This window comes from Furipterus horrens, unplaced genomic scaffold (genome assembly GCF_987537825.1).
Source record: "Furipterus horrens unplaced genomic scaffold, mFurHor1.1.pri manual_scaffold_1, whole genome shotgun sequence".
NCBI classification, from domain to species: domain Eukaryota; kingdom Metazoa; phylum Chordata; class Mammalia; order Chiroptera; family Furipteridae; genus Furipterus; species Furipterus horrens.
Window position 1 is genome coordinate 186,552,434 of NW_028327171.1, and position 24,587 is coordinate 186,577,020.

At 40.4% G+C, this 24,587-nt stretch overlaps 1 long non-coding RNA gene across 1 annotated transcript; it reads right to left on the reverse strand.

Annotated features, from left to right (window-relative positions):
* Positions 1-14,220: 14,220 nt before the first annotated feature.
* Positions 14,221-21,928, reverse strand: LOC150022435 (uncharacterized). The gene is made up of 3 exons (XR_016509600.1): positions 21,809-21,928; positions 16,797-16,949; positions 14,221-15,560 (listed from the first exon to the last, which is right to left on the reverse strand). It is a non-coding gene; the product is annotated as an uncharacterized LOC150022435 (long non-coding RNA).
* Between the last annotated feature and the right edge of the window lie 2,659 nt (positions 21,929-24,587).

Consider the following 24,587-nt stretch of genomic DNA (forward strand, 5'->3'; position numbering starts at 1 on the left):
AGAACAGTGATCCCTGAGAGGACGGGAACAGCTGAGTCCTGCTGTTGCTTCAGCTTACAGCCTTGAGAGAGTTCAGGCCACAGCACAGAGGGCAAGGCAGCGTGGAGCCTGGTGGGTGCCCCGAGTTAAGGAGCCAGAAGTTAGAATCCAGGGAGACAAAGGCTGCTAGAGTGCCAGAGAGGAGAGAGCTGCATGAAGTGGATTCCTGAGATGTCCGGAGAACCCTCTGAGCATTCCGAGTACCAGTCAGCACATCCACATAAGGAAACTACCTAAGGCTGGAAAAAGAACCATCCTAAAGGATTAGAGGGAACTGTGGCCAGGACACACATACATCGTTCCAGTTCCTACCAACCAGCGCTGAAAACCTTGTGACTTCCAGGGTATTGGGTAGATTATACAAAAAGCCCCAGGGTGAATGCTGCTCTGCTCCTGCCTTACAAATCTTAAAAGCAAGACCCCAAATGATGAGTTTCAAAGTAACTGTGTTCCAAAATAGCTTAAGAATATTTAGAGGAATATAAAAATATGGCACCCAATCAAAGTAAAATCACAATGTCTGGCATTCAGTCCAAGTTTATCAGACATGCAAAAAAGCAGGAAAATAGAAGCCATAATGAGAAATTAATCAAAATTGACCCAGAACTAACAAATGTTAGAATCAACAGAGAAGGTCATTGAAACATTATAACTGTATTCTCTATGTTCAGAGTATTATACCGGTGGATGGTAATATGGGAAATAAAAAGTGGCAATAATTTATAATTAATTAATAGTGGAGATTTACCACATGTATAAACATCCTACTTCCGGGTGATCCTAATATAAGATCTGAAGATGCTTTAACTAATTTTTTAAGGACTGTAATTATTCTGAAGCAAGGAGCCTAAGCTATGGCCACCAAGGGCAGGAATAAATAGGCAGTGGTTCTTCTACATGCACTGTGTTGTTGAGCACGTCCTGACCTTTTCGTGTTAGTACGAAAGAGATTTAGGAAAGTCTAGGTACAGTCAGTCTGGATTCTAACTGACTTTGCTGCAGTTAATCTGCCTGTGAAATCTTTTGCCCTTCTGAGACCAGAGCTATTTCTGTGGTAACTCTTTTCAGCTCTATTGAGATATGACAAAACTGTATGACATATAAAGTTTACATCATGATGATTTGATACATACATTGTAAAATGATTCCTCCTACTAATTAACATCCATCGCTATATGGGGTGGGCAAAAGGAGGTTGACAGTTGTACTTATTATTGTATTATTTATTTGTATTGCAACTATAAACCTATTTTTGCCCACCCCTGTATATATATTTGGTGAGAACATTTAATTTCTAATCTCAGCAAATTTCAATATTACAGTACAGTGTTATCAACCATGATCACCCAGGTTATACATTAGATCCTCAGACCTCACTCATAACAGAAAGTCCGTACCCTTTTACCAGCCTCTCCCTATTTCCCCCAGCCGCCAGCCCCCAGCAGCCGATTTCTACTCCCTGCTTCTATGACTTCGACCTTTTTTAGATTCCACATATGCCTTTGCTAATTTTTTGATTCATTTCTTGACACAAGAAAATAGGAATTGGGTTTTTTTCGAAAAACATGATGAAACATATAAATATAAATAAAAATGTTTCTCATGTTATATGAAATCTTATTCCTGACACCAAGGCAAGGATGCTCACTATCTCCATTACTATTGAACACTGTACAAATAAAAGTATTAAGCAATGCAATTGGAAAAATCAAAGACATAAGAATGCATATCTAAAAAGTAAAAATTATCTTTTTGCAGATTACATGACATTCCTGGAAAACTTCGGGGAATTAATAATAAAACTAAATAAAAGACTTAACTAGCAGGATATAAATCAAACATTCAAAAATCAATAGCCTTTAGAGAGGTTCCATTAGGAAAGCAGAATCGCCGAGTTTCTGTAAATAAGGAGTCAGACCTCACACAGCGGGGAGGAGGGTCCGAGGGTGGGAGCCGGCATCAGCCAGCCCTCGGAAGCCCTGCTGCAGTTTGCAGGGGAGCAGCAAGCTGGGCTTGCCCCGGGGCAGGTGAGCGCCGAGGGCATCTGGTGGCACCTGTGGGAGGCTGAGCCGTGTGGGCAGCAGAGCTGGCGGGAAGGCTGATGAACTGGAGGCAGAGAAGGGCAAAGAAAATGGCAACCACCACCACCTCTGCATTCGGCCCCACATCTTACTGCCGTGCTGGGCACTGAGCAATGGCGGCTGCTTCACGTCCGCATCCTATGTCGCTTGCACACTCCCCTGGCCAGCTGACACGGAACCACAGGGTTCTGGGGACCAGTACCCACTGCACCAGACTGACCCAGTTCAAACCACACGGGGCACACTAGTGGGATGGGCGTAGGTCAGTGGGCGAGCGGACCGCATCTGTTTTTCATTTGGGTGGTGACTTCAGGGTTGTGTTCACTTTGAAATAATTCACTGGTCCCTACACTTAGGATCTAAGCCCTTCTCCTTGAGTATATTGTGCTTCCACTAGAGTCACTTAAAAAAAGAAAATAAGTATAATAAAGTTACAATCATTGACATAATTTGGTGGTGGTTTAAAAACAAATAGATTTAATGGAACAAGACAAAGTCCAGAAACAGTCACCCTTAGAAGTTGGTAGGTGATAGAGACAGTGCAATAAAGAATTAATAAAGCCTTTCTCTTTCTCCATGAGGAAAAGACCTTAGATTTACCCCCTCCCAGCATTATTTGCCTGGAAACCTGACTGTGGCAGTGTCAGCTGTGTTACCAGGCAGTCTTGCCCACAGTAAAAACGACCCCTGAAGAGTACCTTGAACCTAGACCTGGAGGACTAGAAATGGGCGCCAATGCCGGTGGATGGCCAGGCTTTGGTGGCTTCACTGTGCAGTATAAACCCCCATAATCGCGTGTGCCCTTCCTTGAGGGGCCCTCAGAGCGATATGCATGGGCCCTTACAGGCACTACTGGTTCCTGTGATGGTCTTGGTCCCTGTGTGGCCTTGTCTCTTCTACCTGTGCTGTCACTTGGGGACCAAAAGATTAGCCCCTGCACTGTTCTCCGACCCAGACGCTATTCTGCTGATATACTATTGGGTTGGCTGAAAAGTCTGCCTAGTTTTTTCCATAAAATAAGACACATTTTTCATTTTCACCCATAACTTTATTGATTTGGATATTTTGAGTATGTTGGCTATCTCCCACCATTGGCTTCTAGTGGGTAAAGGCCAGGGGTGCTGCTAAACATCTCCCAATGCATAAGACAGCCCCACGGGAAAGAATTATTTGGCCACAATGTCAAAAGTATCAAGAAACTTCGTAAACCACTTTTGACACATTCCATCAGTCACAACACCTTCTCCATACACTGTACAAATTGTTTTTTTATGTTTCAGTTGTGTTTTTACCTTTCTTGAAATAATAAAGCATAAATATGCTAAAAATGTTGTGTATCTTCTTCCATCTTCAATATAAAAATAGCTACATAAAAATTCACCAGTTTTGATAAGTTTTTAAAAATGCACCTTGATATGATAGCTATCATAATACAACCTAACAAAATTGTTTCAAATGAAGTTCAAGACAATTAAGCACTACTAGAGCCATCATAGGGAAAAAAAACAAATGAATATTTGTTTATAATTCCTGTTAGTAACCTGCAGAACTAAGTGAGGCCAGTGCCAGGTGTGGCCCATTAGTCTTGTGAGTGTAAGTGTCTCACTGAGCCTGAAATCGCTGCTGGTTGAGCAAGTGGGCACTGCAGAAGGCACTTCAAAGCAGTGGGGAAGCTTATTCAGTAAAGGCCATGAGACAATAAGCTACTTAGTTGGCCTTTCATAGAACAAAAGTTGGTTTCCACCTCAACCTACCTCACAGAACAAGCCTTTATATTCTAGATAGGTTATATATTTAAATGGGAAAAACACAACTTCCAGGTATATACCAAAAAGAACTGAAAACAGGTGCTCAAACACATATATGTACAACAGTGTTCACAGCATTATTCACAATAGCCAAAAGGTGGAAACAACCCAAGTGTCCATTTGAAGGATGAATGGATAAACAAAAATGGTATATAGGTAGAATGGAATGGAATTCAGCCTTAAAAAGAAAGGAAGTCCTGACACATGCTACAATGTGGATGAACCTTGAAGACATTATGCTCATGAAATAAGCCAGTCACAAAAGGACAAATACTGTCAATTCCAAATTCATACCGGCAGAAAGTAGAATGGTGGCTGCCACAGCTCGGGGCAGAGGAAATAGTTTGTGTTTTAGCTGGGGAAGACGAAAAAGTTCTGGAGATTGTGGTGATGGCTGCCAACAATGTGAACATACTCAATGCCACTACTGTACACTAAAAATGGGTAAAATGGTCACTTTTACGTTAGATGTATTTAGTCACAATATTTACAAGGGGGAAACAAATCCATATAAGTACGAGGTTATATGAGTGTAAAGTTTTGTCATCTTGTGGAGAAAGTTATTTCTAGGAATGACACCAAATGTAGAAAATCTAAAGGAAAAAAAGACTAGAAAGAGCAAGCCTGCTGTTTTATGAACAAAATTAACAAGCACACGACAAACCCCCGGGTTTCCTCCTCCTCTTCTGCTTTTCTGTGTCTTGCACCTGTGGCCTCCCTGGTATGAGACTAACACAAAGCCCCTCTCTGGGGGTCGGCACAGCACCTGCATGGATCCTGGCACACTCTATGAGAGACCAGAGACCACTTCCGCCTGCCCTCCATTAGAACATAGGCTCTCACTGTGAGCCAAGCAACCATTAGCAAATACCACAGGTCCTCTTTCCCTAAAATCCTCCTCAAATATAAGTGTGCACTGAGCAAGCCTTTGGCAAAGGGGGGCAGGGGGTGGGGCTTGCAAAGCCTTCAGTGGCATTTGGACTGATGCTCATCCACAGGGCAGTTCTCTGTCCTCTCCCAGTCCCAGGAGCAGTCCTCACCCTGCCCAGTTACTCTGGGGTGGAACTGGTGAAATGCTGATGCTTTCAGGACCATCTCCAACAAGCCACCTATAATACCCACTAGACTCAAAACATTGATGGACCTGGGAAAAAATCTATTTGAATTCAATGCTTATTTAAAAGTGATGTGTTTCGCGGCCTTTTCTGATGTGCAACAGAAATGACACTTGTCAAGTGACAGACTTCTTCCCTCCTGCTTCCTCCAGGAGAGTCACCCCTTTAAGTCTCCCAAGGCCTTTCAGTACCATGACTTGTTATCTTCAGTAGGACCACCCACTTGTTCATTTCCTAACTGCCCGGCAGCTAAAGAGAATGAGCCGCAGTGATGCCCCAGACTGGCAAGTGTAAGCCGTCTTCCCTTCTCCACTGTGAGCGTCTGGTTCCCATTAGGCCCTCCAGGGCATCCTGAACTCAGATCACTGTGAACTCACCCGTCTAAGCCCATTTATTCAGTGACATGTAATTTATACACAGCCTCCACCTCTTGGGGACTATTGGATATGCATAAGGACTTAAAAATTCAGATATTAATGCCATTAATCAAGAATTCTGACTTCTGGTCAAGATGAAGGCATAGGTAGACACGCTTTGCCTCCTTGCACCACCATTAGAAGGATCACAGCTCAAAGCAAAAAACACCCAGAACTGCCAGGAAAATCTAACTGTATGGAAGTCTGACAGCCAAGGATTTAAAGAAGCCATATTCATCCAGACGGGAAGGAGGGGTGGAGAAGGGGAACTGAGGTGGAGAGGATGTGGTATGGTGGCAGAAAGGGGGTGGCTGGCAGAATGGGTGGTCCCACATTCATGGGTGGTAGATAAAAATCAGGAGGGACATTTGGGGAGCTAGCAACCCCAGGCTTAGGCCAGACCACACAGCCCAGAGTTCAAGAACCAAGAAAATAAAGCCTCATAATTTCTGGCTATAAAAACTAGTGGGAGTTGGGGCAGAGGAAGAAACAGCCAGCCTCTCAGGAGAGTCCATTTAAAGAGCCCGCACAGTCCTAGAACATACACAAACCTACTCACTCTGGAAACCATCACCAAGGCAACAGCTAGTGGGGCACCAGTTGCATACAGGATGTGGGTGAAGTGACTGGAAACTGGGCAAGTGCAGGGCAAGCCTCTAGCAGCCAGGCAGCATCATTGTCACCTCCCCAACCTGTCCCCAACATACAGAGCCACAAAACAGTGAAAGAGGTCGCCCTGCCCTGGAGATCACCTAAGGCTCCGCCTTATACAACATAACAGGCGAGTCAAGACAGAGAGTCAAAGAAGCTCTACCTAATACACAGAAACAAACACAGGGAGGCTGCCAAATTGAGGAGACAAAGAAATATAGCTCAAATGAAGGAACAGAAAAAGAGCTAAATGAAACAGATATAGCCAACTTATCAGATGCAGATTTCAAAATACTGGTGATAATAAGAATTCTTAGGGAACCCACAGAGTATGGCAAAAACATAAGGGAAGAAATGAAGGCTACATTAAGTGAAATTTTAAAAAAATCCACAGGGAACCAACAGTGAAGAGAAGGAAGCCAGGGTTCAAATAAACAATTTGGAATATAAGGAAGAAATAAACAGTCAACCAGAACAGAAGGAAGAAACAAGAATTCAAATAAGTGAGGAGAGAATAAGAAGGCCTTGGAACATCTCCAAAAATGCCAACATCTGAATCATAGGGGTGCAGGAAGAAGAAGAGAAGTAAGAAATTGAAAACTTATTTGAAATGATAATGAAAGAAAACTTCCCTAGTTTGATAAAGGAAACAGACATACAAGTCCAGAAAGCAGAGTCCCAAACAAGTTGGACCAAAGAGGACCACACCAAGACACATCATAATTAAAATGACAAAGGTTCAAGATAAAGAATCTTAAAAGCAGGAAGTGAACAGCAGAGAGTTACCTACAAAGGAGTTCTCATAAAGACTATCAGCTAATTTCTCAAAAGAAACTTTGCAGGCAAGAAGGGACTGGCAAGTATTCAAAGTGATGAAAAGTGAAGACCTACAACCATGATTACTCAATCCAACAAAGTTATCATTTAGAATGCTAGGGCAGATAAAGCGCTTCCCAGACAAGGTAAAGCTAAAGGAGTTCATCGTCACCAAGCTCTTATTATATATAATGTTAAAGTGACTTACTTAAGAAAAAGAAGAGCAAAACTATGAACAGTAAAATGACAACAAACTCACAACTATCAACAACAATCTAAAAAACAAAAACAAACTAAGCAAACAACTAGAACAGGAACAGAATCATAGATATGGAGATCATTTGGAGGGTTATCAGTGGGGAGGGGGAAGCGGGGGAATGGGGGAAAAGGGACAGGGATTAAGAAGTACAAATCAGTAGGTACAAAATAGACAGGGGGATGTTAAGAATAGTATAGGAAATGGAGAAACCAAAGAACTTACTTATATGCACAACCCATGGACATGAACTAAGGAGGAGGGATTGCTGGAGGGAAGGGGGTTACTGGGTGGAAGAGGGTAAAGGGGGGAAAATTGGGACGACTGCAATAGCATAATCAATAAAATATACTTAAAGAAAGAATTCCTTGCCCTGGCCAGTGTGGCTTAGTTAGTTGCAGCGTCATCGCATACACCAAAAGGTTGTGGACTCAATCCCCAGTCAGTGCACGTACAAGAGGCAATGGATTCATGTTTCTCTCTCACATTGGTGTTTCCCTTTCTCCTTCTCTTCCTCTCTCTAAAATCAATAAACATATCCTCAGGTGAGGATTTTTAAAAATTCCTTAATACGGTCCCTCAAGTCTGTATAGTTCAACAAGGTTATTTCAATTATAATTTAAAATTCTGTTTTTCAGTCACATTGGCCATATCAAGGGCTCAACAGCCACATGTGGCTAGTGCCACCGAATTGGAAATCACCAACACAGAACATTTATGTCATCCCAGAGAGTTCTTTCTATTGGACAGCACTGCTTTCAATCATGGATCTCTGACCACATTCTTGCCAACATTCACTAAATGTCTGTGCTTCTGTGACTCTGTTGTCCCCAGGTGCAGACAACATGCTTTGTCCTAGCCTTCAATCTCCATTTCTAGACTGGATGCCAGGGGGGCAGAGCATGGTTACTCGCCCTCCCCGGAGCCCTGGGGAGCACGGGAGGTCTGTATGATATGTGCATGTGATGCCTTCTTGAGCCAACTGCCAACAACAGTGCGTTCAGGGGGCTACAGCGAGGAGCCCTGGACCTGCGGCACAACAGTGCAGGGTGTCCACATGACTCTCACCCTAACAACAGGCTCTGGAAATGTACAGGCTCATCACAGGGCATCCCGACTATAAGCAACAACGTCTTGTTTTCAACCCACAGAGACCTTAAGAGTATTAACTCATAGAATAACTAATAAAACATAGTTACTGGGGACCAGTAGCTCTTGGCATGGCTCTCCCTGTGACACAGCTTTTCACAACCTGCCAACCGAGAAAACAGCCTTATGGGATCTCATGGCCTAGAACCAACTGGAGATCGAGGCGAATGCTGGGTAGAGTCTACAGTGTCGGCCTGGACTCCCAACCACTTCCTCCTAACAATCCCTCAGCCCTTGTGTACCTTTCCAGTCCACGGGGATGTGCCTTTGGGCAGGTGGAGTCTGCCACCAACAATAGGGATTCCTGCCACAGGAGATTCTGTGATCCTAGACAGGTGAGGCGTGGTAGGCTTCTGATTCCCACTGCCTGATACTCTATGCAGGTGTTAACATTTCTTCCTCCACCTGCAAGGCCACTGTTGCCTCAACTGCTCCAGGTGCTGCACTAGCGGAAAAGAGCTGCTACCCCAAGTTGTTCGCTCTGATTCTCTACAGTATATCCCCAGCTTTCCCTCCTTCCATCAGAACTAAAAAGGATTATCAGAGTTTTGTTTCGCTTTTACCTCTCAAGTTGCCTGATGTTGGCCTGCAGATGCCAGCACCGGGCTCCTCCTCACCTCACTGCCCCAAACACCTGAGGGTGTGAAGTGCAGCACAGGGGACATGGTCAGTGATGTTCGAGTAAGCGTGTATGTGTCAGGTGGGTGGGAGATACATTGGGCTGATCGCTTAGTGGGTTAGGTAACGTCTGGTCACTGGGGTGTGCACCTGAAATTAATATCATGATCTATGTCAACTGTAATTGAAAAATAAACAAAAATTATTTTAAAAATATACACCAGAAGTCCTTCACTTGTCCTGGAGATGATTCTGGCCTCCCCGCGAGACTGTAAACATTTGCACAGACGGAAGTCACAAGCTCGTTGTAAGGCCCTTAGGCCGTCAAGCGCACAGGCCATGTACCCTTTCTCTGTTTTCAGTCCTCACCATGTCTCCAAGGAGGGCCTTGTAAGTCCTCCCAAATCAACCACACCTCTTGGTCTCCAAGAAGCCCAGCCACTTTTCTAGAGGAGCCTCTTCCGTCCCCCAGCTCACACTTTCTGCTTCCAGCCAGGTTCTCAATGGCCTAACGTCTGTTCCCGCTTTCTGTCAGTCCCAACGGAGATGGGGCCGGTCTGCCTTCCCTGGGATCTTCTTAAGAACTCCCACTTAATTTTCCAGAATCTTTCTTACTTTCCTAAACATAATCTGTCTTTCATTTGTGATTTTATGTTGGCCATAAAAGAGGCAAAAAAGATTAATTTTGACTAAATCACAATTCTTGAGTTTTACAAAAAGACAACATAAAGTGAAAAAAACAATTGTTCAGAGACTTAGGTCCAGATTAAATCAAGAATGCCTACAATTAAATGAGAAAACTAAAACTTAAAAAAAAATGGGCAAGGGATATGACAAAGACAGTTCAGAAAAGAAAAAATAATCCAACAGGCATATAAACCAAAGAGAAGTTAGATTTTAACCTTACTATTATGCAAATACAACCACCATTTTCCATCTGCCCTTACACCAGGTCTGAAGTGGATATGGTGTCCTCACACAACTGGTACAGCCATAGGGAGGGCAACTGTGAAAATGCAGGTAGCCTACAGTTCTCTAGTTCTGACTGTAAGCAGAGAGACACGCACCATTCTTTTATTATCCCACTGTTAAGGAAAAATCAGTTTCTGCAAGACCTAAGCAACCTTGGAGGAAAACTCGAGATCATTCCATGAGTCATGTGCAAGGCAAACAGACCTTAATGTTGTTAATGTTGTCTAACAGAACAGAACTTCACTGTGTCAACACGGTAATCCATTCTCTCTTTTCTCCAGCCTACCAAAGACCCTCTAGAAAAAGAATGGGGAAGGGAAAAGAAAACAAATTGAGGGAGGAAAATTCCTCCTGTCAATTAACACTCCTGATGTTATAAGACGTTTTTTTAAGGCTTTGATATTCTGGAAATACAGTCAATGGGAGCTGTTTTCACTCACCCCAAAGCTGGTTCTCTGGGTCTGGAGAACGACTTGAAGGTAGTGCTTCCAACCTTGTTCACTGTGGCACACGAATAAAAATCCACGTTATTTGTGGGGCACACAGGAAGGTTCTAGCACTTGCTGGCTTCCCAGGGGCTGGATGAGGGGGTCACAACTGCCCCCAGCTGAAAGCCTTCGCCCAGAGGAATTGTGGGTGTGCCGTGCTCCCTCTAGAGGTCAGTGGCTAACTTCCCCTTCCTTTGCTCAGGTGAGAGGAACACCTGAAATGCAGCTGCGAGGTCATGCCTGGCCCATAGCACAAACTTCCCAAGCCGGTGTCCCCACAAGCTGGAACTAATGCTGTAAGGCATGCACTTAAAAAAATATTTCTTTCAATGATCTGTAGCAGCGATTTTCACCCTTTTTCCATCTCATGACACACATAAACTAATTAATATTCTGTGGCACATTCAAAGGTACTTTTGCCAACCTGACAAAAAAGTAGGTATAATTTTGATTCATTCCCACAGGACAGCTGTTGTGGTGTTGACTGTTGTCATTCGTTTGACAATCTAAGGGAAAAGAGGTCAGTGCCCCTGACTAAATAGTCAGGTATTGCACGTTTTAAGAACTCTTGTGGCACACCGGTTGAAAATTGCTAGTCTATAGGTATGTAGATATGCTTAAATAACACCCATTTGCTGCATTCAAACGCCTCTGGAACTAGAACCTGCCATCAGAATCTACAACGCTAACTTGAGGACGAGGAAACGGAACTGACGGCCTTAGAACTGGCGTGGTCAGGATGGACTTCACCGGCCCTCGATTCCGCAGCATAAAGCGCTGAGCCAGAGGCGCTGTTGTGGACTCATTGACTCTCTTTTCTCTCTTCACTCTCTTGAACCCCCTTTCCTGGGGGGCTATAAACACCTATCTTTATTAAAATACCAAGTGGTCCTGCTAATTCTCACCCTAGCTTGCTTACCTGGAGTCCATGAATACACTAGGCTTTGGGTACGATCATCAGGGTGTGACTGGAAGCCTTCCATGCGCGATGTGGTTACCTTGGTATCTGCTAACATTGATCAGGGCCAGAAAATGGGCAGCTGGAAGCACACATTAGGGTTCCAGTTGCCCTTCTTTCAGTGCTGATGGAGATCAGCGCAAAGGGACCGGGTTTCTTCTATGTGATTGCTCAAACATGTTCCCAAACATATTTTTTCTATCCAAATGAGAAACAGGTGACACCTGCCCTGTGTCCAGAAGCTGTCAGTGTTCTGCTCACGTGGCCCTGTAGGGCCGCACACGCAGACCAAATTTATTAGCTTTGTCTGAGCCTCACTCTTTATTGTTCTGCTTAGTTTAAAAAATACCACCACCACAGACAAGTGATCACTCACAACTTTCTCCCCCTTCCTTGGTCAGATAAGAGGAGCACCTGAAATGGAGAGGATACAGCATCATGCCTTGCCTGCATTAATCCAAATAAAAAGGTATTCCCTTCCAAAATTACGCTTATTTGGGGGGCGGGGGGGGGATGTTAAAAGCTAGCATAACTCTTGTTAGAGAAAGTACAATTCTAAATTTAAAGAAATGCACTGCCATCTACTGCATATAAAAATCATTGCAGGAGTTTGTTTCTCCCTCTGGTATTATTTATAATCAAGCAATCAAATACCTTGAAGTATAAATGAATTTATGTAATACGGTGCCACAAAGAACTGCTCATTTCGATTTTATAACCTTTCATTTTCTCAGCTGAAATTGTTTCATCTTCTCAATGTTCGTCTTTAAATTCTATTTTCCACAACCCTTTCATTGAATTAATTTTGGCAGTTACGTTTTTAACTGCATAAAACTTGTTCTTTAAGGATTCTTCTCTTTCTGTATACAATATTTTCTCATCTGGGGGTGTTAATCACATTTTATTTTTCTACTTCCTGCATTAGTTCTGTTCCCTTCGAGTGCCGCGCCGCGCCGCGCCGCCCCGCCCCCATTTGCTGATATGAAATCTGTTGCTTCAGGATTTCAAACGTCTGGCCCGCTTTGCTCTTTTCCTCACAAGTGCAGTCACCAGCGCACCTTTTGCGCTCAACACCTGCTTCCTGGGGACCCAGCCGGCATGCTAGCCTATGTGTGAAAGGGAATCTACTGGAAGGATAGTTATCTTAGAGAATCAAATGAAGGATTCACTTGCGCCCTTCCTTCTTGTGAAAAGAGCTAACAAGCATCGTTGCTAAATGAAAAGAAAGATGGGACAGGGTTTTCTTTGTGGGAGTGTGCGTATGCATATAACAGAAAAACTCAAACACTTAGAAGTGGAATTTATTATAGAATTGGGGATATCTTATAGGAAGATATATATATATATATTTTTTTTATCTATATCTATATACAGATCAGAGAAGGAAAACTCTGACTCCAAAAAACCTCCGCTGCCTTGCGGCATACCTCTTCAGGGGAAAGGCTAAGGGAGTAAACCCCGACAGAAAATCCGGAGCCGGAGTCCCTAAGGCGGTTTGACGTTGTAGTCAACACCGGCAACTCCTGCGGCGCACCTGAAGCCAAGCTGTACTGACTCCGTCTTTCCCTTGGACCCTTCAGCTGCGAAGAGAGGGGGGTTCTGCTGCATGGGCAACAGCAGACCCTCCATATCACCCTGCCCAGGCTCTGTAGCTTCAGCTTCACTGGAGAGGACACTCCAGCGTCATCGCAAGATGTCGATTCAACACGGGAGGAGACAGATACCGTGTCACTCCCGAGTCGGACTGCACAGCCATTCTCGGCGGTGCAGATAAGACTCTTAAGAAGCTACACCATCGTCTCTCGAGACGGACGGCTGCCGACGATATAGGAAGAATCTAAAGATGAAAAACAGCCTTAAAAAGGACCTGCTTCTCTCAATGTATAGGCTTTATTTTTCTTTCTTAACAGATTGGGTTAACTGCTTAGTTAGCCCTCAGGAAAAGCAGAAAATGTAAGGAGTGGTTTGCTAGTGATCTTGAACATGCTGTTTAATCTCCAATGTAAGATGGAGATTATAATGATTATATAAGCATATGAAATAATTCACTTTAATTATAAAATTTATTTAAATTATATATATACACATACATAAAGAGGGAGAATACATTTACTTATTACATACAAATTCTGCTTCTCAACTACAAAGTTACGTACACAGTGTAAACAGTGGTAAGAATTCCTAAAAAGTCACCATTCTATTTCTTTTTTTGATCCTAAGCCTCATAACTTTTCCCTCCCACAACTGGACTAGGTTTTACAATCCATAAGCACATTTACAGCATTTATTTCTCCCTAAAAAGGAACTCTAAAATGCTTTATTAAACCAATAGTATATCTAACACATACTGTTATCTTAGATCCAAGAACATACAATATTTGAGATAAGAAAAAGGTTTTTACCTATTTTCTTTTACTTTATCAACAATACTTTATTCCATATATATTGGGTTGGCCAAAAAGTTCATTTAGTTTTTTCTGTACAATGGCTCTAGTTGCTCTTAGTTGTCTTTATTTGAAATAATTTTGTTAGATTGTATTGTGACAGCTGTCATATCAGCATGCATTTTTTTAAAAAATCAAGTGGTGAATTTTTGTACAGGTATTTTACTTTATTTTTTTTTACTTTTTAAAGATTTTATTTAGTTTTAGAGAGCAGGGAAGGGAAGGAGAGAGGGAGAAAAACATCAGTGTGGTGCCTCTCACACGCTGCCTACTGGGGACCTGGCCCACAACCCAGGCATGTGCCCTGACGAGGAACTGAACTAGCAATCCTTTGGTTCCCAATCCACTGAGGCACACCAGCCAGGGCTGTGCAGTCATTTTAATATTGAAGATGGAAAAAAAGATGCAACATTTTTAGAATGTAAAAACAAAACTGAAATGCAAGATTCGTGCAGTGTATAAAAAAGGTGCTATGACTGATCAAGCGTGTCAAAAGGGGTTCGGCAAGTGTCTCAGTACTACTGACATTGTGGCCAAATAAGTCTTTGCTGTGGGGCTGTCTTATGCATTGGAAGATGCTTAGCAGCACTCCGGGCCTCTACCCACTAGAAGCCAATAGCAGGAGATAGCCGACATATTCAAAATACCCAAATAAACGAAGTTATTGGTGAAAATGAAAAATGTGTCTTTTATTTTATGGAAAGAACTAAACAGACTTTTTGGCCAACCCAATACAACTCCCAGTCTTCCTATATTCCTACTGATCTTGAAATGGAAACCAGGTCATGTATTGAACATGGTCCCCGCTTTTCTTTTCCTTTTTTTTCTTTTTGTCAGAAGTCCATAGTCAAACACTGACAATGCATTTTTTAATTTGCCTCGGAGCACAATGTTCTGAATTAATCCCAGCCTCCCAGGTCTCATTCTGTGCAGCTAAGATACATACAGATGAAAAGTAAAAAATTAACTCAAGCATTTGTCTTCCTACCACATAACCACTTTAAATAATTTTGTTAGAGCTAAGTGAATCAGAAATAGTCCCAATTTGTCTTTCCTTTAAAAAGCAGCCCTTGTTTCTATGTGTTTGAAAACCTACCCTTGCAGTTGCAACAGGGCACTCAGGAATGAATGACTGACAATGATGATGTATGTAGAAATGTGACAAACTTTTCTTTCAAATAAACATATGCTCAAGTTCTGGATTTAAGGAATTATATTGGGAGGTCACATCTGTCTTACTACTGTATTCCAAGCACCTATCAGAGTGCCTGGTACATAGCAGGTACTTAACATACAGTATTAAATGCACAGATGAAAACATGGTAGGAGTGAAAAATTAGTGTATTCAACTACAAGCTGACTCAAAGGTTACTATTGTCCACTTCAGCTTTGGGGACAACTGCACTAAAAATGCTAAAAGAAAATGACAGAACAATATACAAATTCTTGCAGGAATGATAATTTTTGCGTATCTACCAAAAGATCATTATCACATATTAAATATGAAATACACAGATAATTCTAAAATTATCATTTCCATTTTAAAGTTAAACGTAAGCCTTGAGACAGAAAAGACTGATCCACGCATGGCAGCTACCCCAATACTCCTGTCTCGGTTGAGGTGCCTTATATAGTACAATAGGTATACAAGAGCTTTTGAGCCATTCTAATATTTCCGCTGCTCTGATAAATGAGAGACAGGTTGTAGGCAATATCTCTTCGTAAGTCTACCTGGTCAACTTCTATACCCTAGGGGGAGAAATACACCAATGAGTTACATTTCAAACTGACAACCAGGACAATTTTATGGTAAATAAACAATTTTGTAAGTATTGAAAAAGCCATTAAAATTCATAATACTAAAAAAAAAATTATAAAATTATACACCTACCTTAGATTTAAATTTTTATCAGATACTGCTGTTTCAGTTAACCATTATAGTGACTATCATCAAATATTTTTTAATGTCTAACCAATAAGTCGAAGAAAAAGTCTCACCCACAAACCATGGCAGAATAAACTCCACATGAGTTAAGGATTTAAGAGTAAAACAATGAAACCATTAAAGAAAAAAATAGTTGAATAATATGATAATATAATCTTGGATAGATAAGGCCCTTCTAAGTATAATAGCAAAAGTAAAAACTATAAAGGAAAAGATTAATAGACATGACTTCATAAAAAACATAAAACTGCTGCAAGTACAGAAATAAATTATAACAAAATGACCAGATGCAGGGAAAAATACCTGTACTATATAAGAGGAATGTGGGGATTATGATTGTAAGTTTAAAAAATTAACATTAAAAACGCTTTTCTTCAGAAATTAAAATAAAAATTAGACTTTAAACACAGATTATCATAGTATTCATAGCAGTTTACCCTGTATTATATCATCTTAAAAATAAAATAAATACATTAATACTGGTCTTTCATCTTTAGAAAGAAATGATAGTTACACTTGAACTTGAAAATGAACAAGGACTATATTACTCAATATTCAGGCTTCCTGTCTACCAGCTCATACCTGTAAACCACACGGGCTATATTAGGATAATTTAAATGGTCACAATCATAAGTCATATGTCCACGTGACTGCTGATCAAGAATAAAGCCAGGCCCTGGCAGGTGTAGCTCAGTGTACTGAGCACTGTCCAACAAACCCAAAGGTCACCAGTTCGATGCCCAGTCAGGGCACATGCCTGGGTTGTGGGCCACGTCCCAAGTTGGGGGTGTGCAAGAGGCAACTGATTGATGTATCTCTAGCACATTAATGTTCTTCTCCATCTCTTTCTCCCCTCCTTCCCTTCTCTCTAAACATAAATAAATATTTTTTTAAAAAAGGAATAAAGTCAAGATGCCAAAGACTGACTTATTGTTGAACATAATTACATATTTCACTGTCTGGACCAAAACACTGAGCTAACTGCACTTATTTCTCATGTGAAGTGAAGTGACTTCTCAGTTTTCTAAATCATACAATACCTCTATCACCAGGGGAGGGAGCTCCAGGGCCTTCTGATAATAATGAATTGCAAGATGAATCAGCCCCAGCTGGTGAAGGCCACGGCCCAAATTGTAGAATGATTCCTGGCAAGGCCCACGTAGACTGAGGTACCGATTAAGAAAGGAAAAGCCCTACCAAAAAGAAAAAGACAAATATTTTAATATTTCACTAATTTCACAGATATGAACCACTATATGTGCCAGATGTGGGAATACAAATATTAAGACGCACAGCCCCACCCGAAAAGAACATGTCGGTACTGTGGTGTCATGGCACAGTGTAGTCCAGAGCTCTTCTGAAGGTGTAAATGAAGAATTCTTTTTTAAGCTTAGGACAGAAATATTCACAGAAATGTTACAACTAGCTGTCAAAGATCCATAGCCTATAAGAACACAGGAGGTAGGTATAGATGGGCCTCAAATTGGCTTTTGTGGCATTAGAAGCCAGTAAACTTTTAAACTTTTTGATTTGAAATACATATCTAAAAGCTTGAGCAAAACATAAAATCTGAGTCCTTAAAATGGTACTTTAAAAAGCTTATCCTCAGGAGCAAACACACTTAAGTAAACTTAACCTTTTTCAGTAAGTGGTACCTTCTGTAAGTTACTTCTCAGGACCTTAATAACCTTTTCTTTTTTATTAAAAAAAAAATTTCTTATTGTATTTTTTTCATTACCATTTGTTCCCCCTTATACCCCCTCTCCCTGCAGTCACCGTACTGTTGTCTGTGTAGGACCTTGATAACCTCTTAACCCCAAAAACTTGTTTTTCTCCCCCCTGAAAGCTTCTGACTCAAAAGGTTTTAGGAGAAACGGGCAGTTTTGGAGCAGAGCTGTCATCACACAGGCCCACGTGTTTTGCTTTGCCCTGTTCACTTTCCCCCTTCATGCAGCTGCACCTTCCATCACCCACCGTAAGTTACAACCTGCAGAAGAGCAGGTGTTCTATGAATTAAATAAATAATTACTGAGAATTAAGAGGAAATCAACTGAATTGTGAGAATAGAATTTAAAATGCAATTATTCCCTGAGTGATCTGCTGTAAAATAAATGGTCACAAACGTCCCTTCATAAGTAAATAAATAATATAAATTAATGAATTCTTTAGAATGCATTTTAAGGACAAAAACAGTTATGTTCAAAAACAAATCAGACTTCCAGCCAAGATGGAGGCCTAGACTGACACGCCCCATCTCCCTCCACAACTAAGAAGGAATACAGCTACCGCATAATCAAAAATAACCAGAAGTTCCAGAAAATAAAGCTACATGGAAGTCCAATGTATGAAGTTATAAACAAGTGGTGCTCATCCAGACAGGTAGGAGGGGCGAAGCCAGGGAGGAGAGATGAAGCTGTGCTGCTGGCGGCAGCTGCAGCGACAAGCAGTGGGACTGGGATAAGCAGACACCCGTCTTTAAGGGGAGGTGAGAAACGCCAGGGGGAGCACCCCCAGCCGCAGTCCAGACCCATCAGCTCGTGATTCCAACGCCGGGGAAGGCAGACCCCATTGCCTCAGAGAGTGAGGCCCAGAGGGTGTGGGGATGGAGGAGGAAGCTCCCGGTCTCTCAGCGGAGAGAGAACGGCATCCATCTTGGTCCCCAGCCCCCACACAAAGCACTACAGTGTGGTGAGAAGGGTCACCAGGTTGTGACGAGTGCACAGGGCTCCAGCCCCTACAGCACAGGAGGTGTGACAGCCCCACCCAAGAAGGAAAGGTAAACCAACCTGTCAGGATGGCAGAAATAATGACAGAGATCCCAAGCACACAGCTGACCAGAAAGAAAATACATAAATTAACAGATGAACAGATAGATAATCTTTCTGAGACTCAGTTCAGAGTTATAGTTATAAGGCAGCTTACAGAAGTAACAGTGGGACTTAAGACGGGGAAGGAATGAAGGCTAGTCCTTATGAAATGAACGAAAACACATACGAAACAAGTGGTGAGGGAAGGAAAACCAGGGACCAAATTAACAAATCAGAACACAGGGAAGGAACAAACAGTCAACCAGTGCAGAAAGAGGAAACAAGAAGTAAGGAAAATGAGCAGAAGCTCAGAAACCTCTGGGACAGCTATAAGCGGGCCAACATCCGAATTATAGGGTTGACAGAAGGTGAAGAAGAACTAGAAATTGAAAAATTATGTGAAAAAATAATGAAACAGAACTTCCCTAACTTGGGGAAGGAAATAGACTTTTAGGTCCAGGAAGCAGAGAGAGTTCCAGATAAACTGGACCCAGCGAGAACCACACCAAGACACATTATAATCAAAATGTCAAAAATTAAAGATAGAATCTTAAAAGCAGCAAGAGGGAAGAAGAGAATTACATACAAAGGGGTCCCAATTAGACTATCAGCTGATTTCTCAAAGGAGACCCTGCAGGCAAGAAGGGACTGGCAAGAAATATTCAAAGTAATGAAAAGCAAAAACCTGCAACCATGATTACTCTATCCAGCGAAGCTGTCATTCAGAATAGAAGGGCAGAGAAAGTACTTCCAGGACAAAGTAAAACTGAAGGAGTTCATCAGATCCAAACCACTGTTATATGAGATGTTAAAGGGACTTGTTTAGGAGAAAGAGGATCAAAACTATGAACATTAAAATGAAAACTGTATCACAACAACCAACAACAGAAGCTGGGAATTGAAACAAAGGCAAACTAAGTAGGCAACGAGAGTGGGAAAAGAATTATAGGTATGGGGAACATATTGGGGGGAGGTCAGCGGAGAGAAGGAAGAGGGGAAAGGGAGGAAGATGAGGCAGGAATTAAGAAGCACAGTAGGAGGGAGTGGAGTAGAAAGGAAGATGTTGAAAAGAACTATATGCACAACCAATGGGTATGGACTAAGGTGGGGGCACAACTGGAAGGAGGGAGGTGACTGGGTGGAGGGGAACAGAGGGAAAAGAAATTGAGACAACTGTAACAGAATAATCAATAAAACATATTTTAAAAAATCATACTTCTGTATAATGAAAGAACCCATTTGTGATGTGAATATGACCTCTACTCCCCTGAAAAGCAGGACTGTTAAGTAACAGAAGACAAAGTATTAATTTCAGAGAAATATCAAATCTTCATATATTAAAGTGACAAATTCAAAGATAAAAATCTAAGAAAGAAGAAACAGTAATACAGTACCAGATGAATCATTGCGACCCAAATTAACTTGAAGGTCTTCTGATACAATTAAAAAACAAACGTTACCTGCTGTATTTTAAGAAATGTTTAACAAGTTTAGGAGGATAGTCTTGACAACCAGAAAACTATTCAAATACTTAGTGATTAAAAAGCTAGGTAATATGGGTGTCCACATTATTTCTTAGTCTACGAATCATCAAATATAAAAACAACAAAAAATGACAAAAACATTGAAATGGAAAAGAGAAATTTTTTTTTTTACATTAACTATGTTACATTTCAAACATTTTTTATCACATCAATCACTAAAGACCCCAGGTACATACTCTCTATATAATATTAAATAAAGGTAAAAGTAAAGAAACATGAAAGATTTTACTTTTACAGAATGTATATAAAGATAGGAAAGATAGTAAAATATATAAAATTAGCTTTTTTAGTAAGACGAATAAAAGCTACAGTCCTATAGCATGAAAATATATTCATGAGAAATTAAAACAATTTAAGAATCATGCTATTTACAAGACTTCCTTCAAAAGTATTTTTTTCAATGCGAACTGTTTAACCTACATAAGAGATTAGTACAACAGAATCCCATCTATCCATTGCCTTTCGTTTCACCTCTCTCCAACCATTTAAAACTTACAATTAAACTATGGAAGCGTTTTGTACTCAATGTCATTGATGGGTAACAACTTGAAGCAAAACTTTATACAATGAAACCAGTTTTACCATTGGCTAATTGATGAGTCCGTTCCTACAGCATCTTATCAGCATTATAATGAAAGGACACTGAATGAAACATTAGTCAAGGGCCTGCTATACATGAATTTTTATGCTACCAGGCCTAAAAACTACATAATTTAACAATGAGTTAATTCATCAATATTTCCTAACAGTTTTTACCTACCAACTTGATAAGCTTCTGCCTGTGTGCTCAGTCACTCTACCCCCTGTTCCTGGCACAATGGCTGGTCACTGCATATTTGTTTAATTTATAAATAATCCTACGTTACATAATACAGCAAAAATATCCACTAAGATTATTATGGAAATTTTTAAGTATAAGTAAAAACATTATAATGAACCCCAATACCCAGTTTTAACAACTATCATCCTTTTAATTTAGGCTTTCTTTTAAACCATTTTATTTTAAAAAAGAAAAATCTTTTTCTAAATCCTGCTACCCAACTCAGCCAACATTTTCTTTCCTTCCCTAACTACTCAAAAACATGTCTATACATGCATCAAATGTATACATATAAAAAGTGCAGTCATAAAAAACAAAAGCATTGAAAATACAGTGGTGAGCAAGACAGACAAGATCTCTGATTTTGGATCGTATATTCTTATTAAAGAAGACAAAGTCCAAAAAGAGTAAAAAAGAGAACAAAAAGGTAATTCCAAATTGATGTAAGAAACAAGAAAACTTTAAAAGAACAATCTGTTGGTGATAACGTAAAGAAAACAGTAACACAGTCAAATATTCATACGTATTGTATATATATTATATTCTTAAAGACTAATTTAAAATATATTAATCTTTAGGACCTAGAAGGCAGGAGGGCTTAGGGGTTTCAGATTATGAGGTCTGCCCGGACTTCCCCCAGAGTCCACCTGTATCCTCTCCCCACAGGATCTGGCTGGGGACCCTTTGCTACACGGCTGCACAAGGCTGAGTCACGAGTACCTGTAGGTGCTGAGGCCATGAGTGCTGAACAGAAGGGCAGGTGTTGGGATTCCCAACATGTGTACCAAGCAGGTATTCCTTTTGAAGCAGGGGAGCAAACATTAAGTAAATTCATTTTTAAAGAATATACAATCAAGTAATGAGAAATCCAAATTAATTACCTGCACAACAAGAGCGTGTCTCCGTAACACATATTTCTGAGATGCCATGTGAATAAAGGTCAGGCCTATACAGAGGCTGTAGAGAGGTTCGTGGGGGTGGGTGCGAAAGGCTTGCACATACTGGCCTGAAGAGTGAGCAGTGACAACAGATGGTGTGACAAGAGCACAGCTCCTTGTTTCTCCAACACTTTTTCTAATACATTTTAAGGCTAAACAAACACTACTGATAGTAAACACATGCAAGGTGTACATTTCAAAGTTTCAACCAGATGCAAATTTCAGTTTTAAAATAGTGTATAACATGTAACAAAATTAGAAGGATTTACCCATGAATGTATACTGACCATGAATATTAAACATGAATAACTAAAAATAATTCTTTTACGCACAACTAGATATATTTGTGTAGCGCAGTACTTCCAAAACAAGCAATTTATCAATTGTGATCACAAATTTATCTTAGAACCTTAAATCTATTTTAAAAGCAATGAAGGAATGCCTTTTGATGAATTCTTTTATAAAATTATAAAGTCAAGTGTAATGGATCACGGAGGTGCAAAAAAATATATATTTTTTTTAGATAATTGATATTGTTTTTCTAAATACAGCAACTACTTTGGTTTTCCTCAAAAAGACAAATGTATTGAATAATAAAATAAAATTTGAGTTTTGTGAATTCCACATATTCCACATGTACAATCACATCATGTCAAAAGCTCACCAACATGAAATGGGGAAATTTAAGCAAATTTTTCTTACAAAAGGATGACCTATAATTTATCATATGTGTGTCCATGTGAGAGAGTACACACACACACACACACACACACACACATGCACACACACACACTTCTAATCCTTCTGGCTTCCATTGCAGGAAGAATGGCATCATAAAATCTCTGTGGCAGCATTGGTGGTAGACTGCCAATTTGGACATTCTATTTTTACCTTCTCTAAGTTTCTAAATATAGAAAAATTGAATTAACCTCTTTTATATCTTCTTAGTATTAAACTAACAATTCCAAAAAGCACACACAGTGGAGGAGTTTCAACATCTAATGTTCAAAGTTACTGGCTCAACAATTATAATAACACCAGCCACACAAAGAAACATGAAGTATTAAAATCACCAAACCAGTATATTCAGAAGTGCACTTGGCAATGCAGGCTTTGAGGCAGCAGGAGATACATGCCTCATTTTAATTTTAAACCTTTGGTTAGGTATTTTTCTACTTGCTTTCTTCTGCTTCCTGGGTTTAATTAGAATTAGTAAGCACTATGTAAATAAATATTGATATAAAGACTTTCCTCCCAAAGGGTTAAACTATCAGCAAATCTTAAATCCTTTTTTGTACTATAGCAAATTAGAATCAGGTAGCAAAACATCCATAATTTACAGAGCTTGATTCCTGCCTGCAAACCTCTGAAATGGATTACTGAAGACGTGGTCTGTGAGAACTTCAGGGGCAATGGAAAAAGGCATTCACTAGGAAACAGCAAGGTTTCACTAAGAGTAAGTTATGCAAAACACGATGTCCTTTTGAACAGGCTTATATTAATGGTGGTTTATGACAATGCTTTTAGACAGCACTAGGGTTCCCTTTTCTCCACATCCTTGCCAGCACTTGTTGTTTGTTGATGTATTAATGATGGCCATTCTGAAAGAAGTGAGATGATATCTCATTGTGGTTTTAATTTGCATCTCTCTAACGGCTAGTGATGTTGAGCATTCTTTCATATGCCTATGGGCCCTCTGTATGTCCTCCCTGGAGAAGTGTCTGTTCAGGTCCTTTGCCTATTTTTTAATTAGATTCTCTTTCTTCCTGGTGTTTAGTCATATAAGTTCTTTACATATTTTGGAGATTAAACCCTTGTTCGAGGTATCACGGGCAAATATGTTTTCCCATATGGTTGGTTCCCTTTTCATCTTGCTGATGTTTTCTTTAGCCAAGCAGAAACTCTTTAGTTTGATGTAGTCCCATTTGTTTATCCTTTCTTTTATTTCTCCTGCCTTAGGAGATGTATTGGCTAAAATATTGCTAGGTGGGATGTCTGAAATTTTACTGCCCATGTTTTCCTCTAGGACTTTTACAGTGTCACCACTTACATTTAAGTCTTTGATGCATCTTGAGTTGATTCTGGTGTATGGTGTAAGTTGGTGATCTAGTTTCATTTTTTTGCATGTCCCTGTCCAGATCGCCCAACACCATTTGCTGAAGAGGCTGTTTTTAGTTCATTGTATGCTCCCGCCCCCTCTGTCAAATATTAGTTGATCATATAGACCTGGGTTTATTTCTGGGCTCTCTATTCCGTTCCATTGATCTACATGTCTGTTCTTATGCCAGTCCCAGACTGTTTCGATTACAGTGGCCTTATAATATAGTTTGATATCAGAAAACCAAGGAAAAATTCTTGTACAACAAATGAACACATTTTAGAGATGCTAAATCAAAAACGACAACAACATATTCTTCACTTGTTTACTTCTTGTGTTCATATCATCAAACAAAGTAAGGTATTAATACACAAATAGATTTAAACTCAGTGTTCCCATCTTTAAAATACATCTCCAATGGAAATAGACGCTTTAGCCAAATTAACACACAACGTCACAGAACAAATGAAAGGTTCTGCATCACTGCCTAGTCACTTTTCATCTTTATATCCTGATCAAAAACTGGCTTCTGCTAAATATTAATTAATTGACAAGATAGAATTAATAAGGAAACAAAAACCCAAAATCTTCTTTGTTCAAAATAATTGGTTATGAAAGATTAAA